General features: G+C 47.0%; 1 protein-coding gene across 1 annotated transcript in view; it reads left to right on the top strand.

Annotated features, from left to right (window-relative positions):
• Positions 1-62: 62 nt before the first annotated feature.
• Positions 63-7,890, top strand: part of C12H7orf50 (chromosome 12 C7orf50 homolog) — a 145,255-nt gene continuing 137,427 nt past the window's right edge. The window contains exon 1 of the mRNA XM_053555290.1: positions 63-194. The gene's annotated coding sequence lies outside the window, so the exon portion shown is untranslated. The remainder of the gene's footprint in view (positions 195-7,890) is intronic.

Raw genomic sequence — 7,890 nt, 5'->3', positions numbered from 1 at the left:
ATCAGTCCGGGCCCGGGCAAGGCACCGCCCCCGTACGGCCACCGCTTTCCATTGGTCGGCGACTAGACAGAGGCAGGCCTCGACTAATGGGAGGCGCTGCGCTCTCGAAGGCGGGACTGGCGAGTACCCCAGGCGCGGGGCTCTGCCGGAAGCCGGCGTCCGGGACGCAGCTGGGCTGGTGCCGGTGGGCGCAGGTAGGTGCGTGATAAGGTAGCCAGTGGCCGGCGATGGCCTGGCGGTGGCAAGGTGGGTCCGGGAGCCGCGGTGATCCCAAGCCCTGGGAGGGCCCCCGCGAGTGTCCGTGGGGCTCCGGGCCCTTCCACGTGGGTGCGCGGGGTGGAACAGGGTTCGGCTGGCCGGTCCGCGGTGCTGTGTGGTGATTGGCTGGGCTTGAGGCCCAACACTCGGCGTCCGCCTTCTGCGCACCCAGTGTTGTCCAGTTGAAGGCGTAGCTTAGTTCTAGGTCCGTGGGACGGCCTTCGCCGTGGCGCTGACCACGGTGTTTTCCTATGTAGATGCGAGTTAAGCCTTAGCTGTCATGCCAGGCATTTCCGCTCTCACTTTATCATAAGTGTGCTTTGCATTTCCTTTCATCTTTCATTCATTCATTTACAAAACGTTCATTGGATTCCTCCCGTGTGTCTGCACTGTTTTAAGTCGCTGGGGCGACAGCAGTTAAGTGGAGTGGAGACAAGCTTCTGATCTAGTGAGCCAGCATTCTGCAGGGGAGAGGCAAGAGACATACATCGCGGTCACCATCATGGAGAAGGATCAGAATTGGGCCTACAGAGTGAGGGGAACAGGTGTAGGAGGGAGGCACCAGAGGACAGTTCCAGGTAGAGGAAACATCCAGTGCAGGGGGAACTAGCAGGGAGTCCAGTGTGGCTGGGACCAAGTGAGCAGAAGAGAGTGAAAGAGGAGGTGAGGCCCCAGTCTTAAAAAGCCTGCGAGGACTTTGACTTTTCCTCTTAAGTGGAAGGAGAAACCTTCTGAAGTTTTTGAATAGAGATGATACATAATCTGACTTAGGTATTTTATTCTGTTTATTTATTCTTTTATTAGAGACAGGGTCTTGCTGTGTTGCTTAGGCTGGAGTGCAGTGGTGCTGTCTTTAGCTGTAACCTTCAACTCCTAGGCTCAAGTGATCTTCCTTGAGCCTCCCAAGTACCTAGGACTAGAGGTTCATCGTCACCAACCTGGATACTTTTTACTTTTTGTGAGATGGGTCTTTCTACTCTCCTGAGTTGGTTTTGAACCTCAGGCAAAGTGATCCTCCTGCTTTGGCCTCTCCAAAAGTGTTAGAATTACAAGTGTCAGGCACTGCACCTGGCTGATGTAGATTTTTTTTTTTTTTTGAGACAAAGTCTCACTTGGATGTCCTGGTTAGAGTGCTATGGCATCATAGCTCATAGCAACCTCAGACTCTTGGGCTTAGGCAGTCCTCTTGCGTCAGCCTCCCAAGTAACTGGGACTACAGGCTCCTGCCACAATGCCCAGATAATTTTTCTATTTTTGGTAGAGGCAGGGTCTCTCTCTTGCTCAGGCTGGTCTCAAACTCCTGAGCTCAAATAGTCGACCCACCTGGACCTCCCAGAGCGCTAGGATTATAGGCGTGAGCCACTGACCCAGCCTGATTTAGGTATTTTATTTATTTATTTATTTTTTTGAGACAGAGTCTCACTTTGTCACCCTTGGTAGAGTGCCATGGCATCATAGATCATAACAACTTCCACCTCTTGGGCTCAAGCTATTCTCTTGCCTCAGCCTTCCCAGTAGCTGGAACTATAGGCACCCACTACAACTCCTGGCTATTTTTTTAGAGATGGGGTCTTGCTCTTGCTCAGGCTGGTCTCAAACCTGTGAGCTCAGGGCAATCCACCCGCCTCAGCCTCCCAGAGGGCTAGGATTACAGGCGTGAACCACTGAGTCCGGCCTGATTTAGGTATTTTAAAAGTCATTTTGGATGCTTTGTAGGAGATTGGCTTGAGTGTCATGGGCAGAAGTGAGAGATGGAAGCTGTGAATGATCTAAGTAGTGGGTGATAGCTTAGACCAGGATGTTAAAGGTAGAGGTAGTAAAAGGTAGTCAAATTGTAGATGTATTTCAAAGATAGAGCCAACAGGATTTAGTGGTGAGTCATAAGGTTGAAAAAGGGAGGAGCTGTGGATAGCATGAAGATTTCTTTTTTGAGACAGAGCCTCAAGCTGTTGCCCTGGGTAGAGTGCTGTGGTGTCAAAGCTCACAGCAACCTCCATCTCCTGGGCTCAAGCCATTCTCCTGCCTCAGCCTCCCAAGTAGCTGGGACTACAGGCGCCCGCCACAATGCCCGGCTATTTTTTGGTTGCAGCCATCATTGTTGTTTGGCAGGCCCAGGCTGGATTCGAACCCGCCAGCTCAGGTGTGTGTGGCTGGCCCCTTAGCCGCTTGAGCCACAGGCGCCATGCCAGTATGAAGATTTTAAGTTCGAGCTAAAATCTGTATTTCATCAGATAACTATTTATTGTGAGGACAGGTACTGAGAAGATCAGGTTTGTGGAAGATGCTCAGGAGGCTTGATTATGACATACGAAGTTTGAAATGATACAAGTGTAGGTGAGGTATGTATGTATATATAGTTATATATGTGTATATATATATGGTTGAGTTGGCAGTGTAGTTCAGGTAGAGTGTTAAGAAATGACTTCTAGCCAGGCATGGTGGCTCACGCCTGTAATCCTAGCACTTTGGGAAGCTGAGGCAGGTGGATTGCTTAAGCTCAGGAGTTAAAGACCAGTTTGAGCAAGAGCAAGACCCTATCTCTACTAAAAATAGAAAAAACTAGCCAGGCATCGTAGTGGGTGCCTGTAGTCCCAGCTACTTGGAAACCTGAAGCAAAGAAGAGAATTGCTTAAGCCCAGGAGTTTGAGGTTGCTGTGAGCTATGATGATGCCATGGCACTCTAGCCTGGGCAACGATGTGAGACTGTTTTGAAAAAAGAAAAAAGAAGAGACCTCTAGGGCGATGCCTGTGGCTCAAAGGAGTAGGGCGCCGGCCCCATATACCAGACGTGGCGGGTTCAAACCTGGCCCCGACCAAAAAAAAAAAAAAGATGAAGAGACCTCTAAATAGAAAAAGCTAGAAGTTGTCAGCATCTATTTGATATTTGGAACCACGTGACTGAATGAAATTACTGAGGGAATGAGGAGGCTGAGCACTAAGTCTGGAGTCCTTCAGTGTTCAAGGTCAGGGTGATCAAGGGGTAGGTGTGCTATCTGTACTGGATACTAAGTGAAAAACACTTATCAAGAGGGGAGGAGGGATCAACTGTCAAACACTGCCGTCAGGTCAGATTAAGTTCTGTAGTGAAAATCCACAGTGGGATTGAGCCACCTGGGTGTCACTGGGATAGAGTGGTTGGGACAGAAGGCTGATGGGGGAAGGTACACAAGAGAGGGGAGGAAAAGAGTTAGAAACAGTGTAGGTGGACAACTCTTGAGGATTTTGCTGCAGAAGGGAGCTGAGAAACTGTACATTAAAGGGCATGTAGAGTTGAGAGAGTTTTGAAGATGTGGGAGATCATAATTGATGGAAGAGCTCATGACATGGGAGAGGAGGAAATTGCTTAGAGCAGTGGTTCTCAACCTTCCTAATGCTGTGAACCTTTAATACAGTCCAAAGTGGTCACGACCCATAGGTTGAGAACCCCTGGCTTAGATTGTTGCCCTTGGGATGTGGGAGGAGGGAGGAGACCTGGTGCTAACAGGAGGAGCTTGGATGAGCTGGTTGATGGGTAGGAGCTTGGATGTGCTGGTTGATGGGTAGATGTGGTGGGAGCTTGTGCAGATTCCGTCTGATTATTTCTTGTTGTCAGTGATCAGGAACTGAAGTCATCCATGAGAAGGCAGAATCAGAATCAGGAGATGTTGGAGGCTTAGGGGATTAGGAGAGGTGAAGGGGTGAATCAATCTGGAAGAGGGGCTCCAGTAGAGAAATGTAGTGGAACTGCCAGGTAGCACTAAAGACCTGAGGGTAGTGCTTTTGAATTATTTTTTATTTTTATTTAATTTATTTTTTTTGAGACAGAGTCTCACTAAGTCACCCTCGATAGAATGCTGTGGCATCACAGCTCACAACAACCTCAAACTCTTGGGCTTAAGCGATCCTCTTGCCTCAGCCTCTCAAGTAGCTGGGACTACAGGCACCTGCCACATTGCCTGGCTATTTTTTGTTGCACTTGTCATTGTTGTTTAGTTGGCCTGGGCTGGGTGTGAACCTGCCACCCTCAGTGTATGTGACTGGTGCTATAACCACTGTGCTGTGGGCGCCGAGCCTGGTTTTGAATTTAAACTGAAACTATCAGCCTAGTGTTGTGGATTCCTCAGCTATGTGAAGTTCCAGGCTTGGAGTAGACATGGGCAGGTAGGAGTAGGGGCTGGAGTTGGGGTTTTGCCAGGCAGGTACCATGAAGGGAGAGAGGTGCAAGGGAGCTGAGAGTATATGTGTAAAGGAGTGACTGTAATGCTGGGCTGTGGAAATCAGAGCAGAGAGGAATTAGGGACATTAAAACATAGGATCAATGGATGCACTTCTTGCTGGAGTTGAAAGATCGTTCCGGAGTGCCTAGAGGTGGGTAGCTGGAAAGAACTGGAAAGACAGAAAATGGGCTTGGCACTGAAATGATGGTGGGCTTGGAGTTATTATAGTGACAGGTGTAGTATGGCCGCAGGAGGGAGAAAGGGTGGGAGGGAGTGGAGTCAGTGAGAAGAGTGGCAGAGGCCAGGGAGGCTGCTCCTCAAAGTAGGTGAGTCAGAACTGCGGCCTTGCAGTGAGTAGCAGTGTAGATGGGGCAAGGCCACAGTCCTGGTGCAGGAACTCTTAGCGGTGTGTGGGATGTGAGGGCCCAGACCCATTTTTGAGGTGAGCCTTTGCCCTGTGAGTTGGGAGGTGCCCCTCAAACCTGGCCAGATCACAGCAGAAGTCACTTAAGATGTGTTGGGTGAGAGCCACAGCTGCAGCCGTGGGTGATTATTTTCAGGTTTAAATACAGATTTTTTTTTTCTCCTGTAGTCTGATTTATTTTTTAAGGTCCTGTAGAGTTTCTTAAAGACCTGCAGTTGTCCTCATTTGTGACGGAGACCAGTTCTCTCTCTACCCCTAGCTGTCTGACCTCTGTTAGTTTCATTGAACATTTGAGCTAGTATCTTCTTTTATTGTAGAAATTACAAAGTATAAGGAAAAAAATAAACACATTCTTATACTCCTGCCGACTAAAATGTTACTATTTTAGGCTTGGCGCCCATAGCTCAGTGGTTAGGGTGCCAGCCACATACATTGAGGCAGGCAGGTTCAAACCCAGCCTGGCCCTGGTAAACAATAATGATAACTACAACAACAACAACAAAAATAGCTCAGCGTTGGGGTGGTCACTTGTAGTCCCAACTACTTGGGAGGCTGAGGCAAGAGAATCACTTAAACCCAGGAGTTTGAGGTTGCTGTGAGCTGTGATGCCACAGCACTGTACTGAGGGTGACATAACGAGACTGTCTCAAAAAGAAAAGTTACTATTTTAATGCATTTCCTTCTAATTTTTTCCTTTGTGCAAATTCTTATATAATTTTTTTTTTTTTTAGAGACAGTCTCACTTTGTTGCCCTTGGTAGAGCGCCATGGGGTCAGAGCTCACAGCAGCCTCCAGCTCTTGGGGTTAGGTGATTCCCTTGCCTCAGCCTCCTGAGTAGCTGGGACTACAGGCACCTGCCACAATGCCTGGCTATCATTTTTATTTGTTGTTGTTGTAGTTTTACTGGAGCTGGGTTCGGTCTTGCCACCCTACTCACTGAGCCACAGGCGCCGCCCTTTTTGTTTTTTGTGAGACAGAGTCTCACTCTCTCCTGGGTAGAGTGCCATGGCATAGCTCACAGCAACCTCAAACTCTTGTGTTCAAGCGATTCCCCTCGCCTCCACTTTCCTAGTAGCTGGGACTATAGGTGCCTACCACAACTCCCAGCTACTTTTAGAGATGGGGTCTTGCTCTTGCTTGGGCTGGTCTTAAATTCCTGACCTCAGACAATCTGCCTGTCTCGGCCTCTCAGAGTGTTAGGATTACAGGTGTGAGCCATCACACTCTGCTATATAATTTTTCTTACAAGAGAAGGGTCATATTATACAGGTGTAGATATATACGCTGTCTTTTCAGTTTTTGTCGTATCATGAGCACTTACTCATGTGACTGAATGTTTTCTGATACAGTGGTTATTTGTTACGTGTGGGAGTATCCTTTGCATAAGGGAGGCATTCATTTGTCAATTGCTATTTTTGGACAATTATGATGTTTTCAGTTTTTTAATGTAACGTATAATGTTCCTACTATCATTCTTACATATAAATCTCTGTGATTATTTCATTAGGATAAATTCCTAGAAGTGGAATTACTGGACCAAAGCACTTAATAAATGCTGTAAAATTACCTTTTAGGAAGGCTGTACCAATTTATTCTCTGATTAGCAGGGCGTGATAATTTCCTTTTTATCATTCTCTGCTCATTACTGTATAACATAACTAAAAAAAAAAAAACTTGTATGTAAAAAAAAAAAATGACACTTTAAAACCTGTCATGTTAGCAAAGAGCTTTAGGAGGCCAAGGTGGGAGGATCACTTCAGGCCAGGAGTTCAAGACCAGCTTGGGCAACATAGCAAGACCTGATCTCTACAAAAAATAAATTAGCCAGGCATGGTGGCTCACACCTGTTGTCTCAGCTACTTGGAAGCTGAGGCAGGGGGATCACTTGAGCCCAGGAGTTTGAGGTTACAGTGAGCTATGATGAAGCCACTAGCCTGGAAGACAGAGTGAGACCCCATTTCAAAAGAAATGTGTGTAGATAACTAAAACATTCAAATGGTACTAGAAGACTTATAAACAGGAGTCAAGCCCTCCCGCCCTCTCTTGCTCCTCAGAAGCAAGTTTAGTTTACTATTTTAGCTGTTCTGACTATAATTACTTTTGTATTTCTAAATATTACATTAAATGTTTTTTTTCATTGAGGGTTTTTGTTTACCAATTTGGGGCTTGGTCTGTTGACTTCCTACTCTGATGGCTACGCTTCAGTTTCCTCAGCTATGTGCTAACCTCATTGGCACAGGATGTAAGTGGCTAATGTGCGTGAAGCCGTGAGAGTAGGGCCTGGCCGATGGTGCGTTTTCAATACATCCTGATTTTAGTGATGATTATTAGGATGATTACCTTTCTTAATATCCCCTACTCCCTCCAGATCTCTTCCAGTTACCAAATACAGGCAGTCCTTGGCTTATGAACAAGATAGGTTCTGTAGGTTTGTTCTTGAGTTGAAAAAATTTGTCTTTGTTTTAAGACAGCGTTTCACTCTCATCCTGGTAGAGCAGTATGGCATCATAGCTCACAGCAACCTCAGGCTCTTGGGCTCAAGAGATCCTCTTGTCTCAGCTTTCCTGAGTAGCGGGGGCCATAGGTGCCCACCACAACACCGGCTAGTTTTTCTGTTTTTAATGGGATGGGACCTCGCTTTTGCTCACGCTGGTCTTGAACTCCTGAACTCAGGCTATCCACCTGCCTCAGCCTCCTAAAGTGCTAGGATTACAGGTGTGAGAGCCACTGTACCCAGCGCTTAAGTTGAATTTGTATTGAAGTTGGAGCAGGTACGTTTACCTATTAATAGCCTCCATAAGTGACTTGCCTGTCAGTCAGATGTCTGTAACACAGGGCTCTTCTTGAGCCACAGTGCCCAGCCTGATTTAGATAAATTTAAAAGTCATTTTGGATGCTTTGTTGGAAATTGGCTAGAGGGTCATGGGCAGAAGTGAGAGATGGAAACTATGCCCTGCTAGTTTTTCTGTTTTTAGTAGAGACAGGATCTCACTATATTGCGCAGGCTGGTCT

Source organism: Nycticebus coucang, chromosome 12 (genome assembly GCF_027406575.1).
Source record: "Nycticebus coucang isolate mNycCou1 chromosome 12, mNycCou1.pri, whole genome shotgun sequence".
Classification (NCBI taxonomy): Eukaryota; Metazoa; Chordata; class Mammalia; order Primates; family Lorisidae; genus Nycticebus; species Nycticebus coucang.
Note: the sequence above shows the minus strand (reverse complement) of the source record. Positions and strands in the feature narration are given on the sequence as shown.